The sequence below is a fragment of the Condylura cristata genome, unplaced genomic scaffold, assembly GCF_000260355.1.
Source record: "Condylura cristata isolate star-nosed mole 26May11 unplaced genomic scaffold, ConCri1.0 scaffold00060, whole genome shotgun sequence".
NCBI lineage: Eukaryota > Metazoa > Chordata > Mammalia > Eulipotyphla > Talpidae > Condylura > Condylura cristata.
The window spans coordinates 327,501-328,140 of NW_004567161.1; the positions used below are offsets into that span (position 1 = coordinate 327,501).

The window sequence follows — 640 nt, forward strand, 5'->3', positions numbered from 1 at the left end:
GGCGCCAGGCGGGGGGCGCGGGGGGCGTCGGGGTGGGGAGGGCACACCCTAACTTGAGAAGACCCGCGCAGCCTCCCGGGGCCCTGCAGCTGCTGCCAGCGGGTGGGCAGACGAGGCTGGGCTCCCTGGGGTCACAGCGCCCACCCCGGTCCCGGGACCCGCTCTTCCTCAGGGATCGGGGCACGGAGGGGGACACCGAGCCGCTGAATCTGTGGGCTGGCCGTGCTCCCTGAGTTCGGACCTCTCCCGCCATTCCTGAGCCACACCCCCCCCCGCAGCCCCCCACCGCCAGCACGTGTCTGGGGGTTTCAGCCCCTTCCCGGCAGTCCTCTAGCCGACCCCCTGGGACCGTCCCTGTGGCTGGGCCCAGTGCAGGCGTGGTCACAGCCAGGGTGGCCACCCCAGGGCCCCTGCACGGTGGCTTTGACTGGACGCCCCACGGCCGCGGGGTCTCTGCCCACGGAGCCCACGCCAGCTGACAGCCTCTCCCGGGGGAGCCGGGCACCCCACTTCCCTGTCTAAGCTCCTTGCAGTTCAGAGCCCGGCCCAGCCCTGCAGCCACCCCACGCTGGCCCTGTGGCCGGCCTCCCTCCCCCGCCCCTGCTCAGCTTCAGCTTGAAACGCTGGGGTGCTGGACACC

The 640-nt window shown here is 73.1% G+C and overlaps 1 protein-coding gene across 1 annotated transcript in view; it reads right to left on the reverse strand.

The window, feature by feature from the left end:
* The window catches only part of CCDC40 (coiled-coil domain containing 40), a 19,616-nt gene that overhangs the window by 9,272 nt on the left and 9,704 nt on the right, over positions 1-640 (reverse strand). The window lies entirely within an intron of this gene.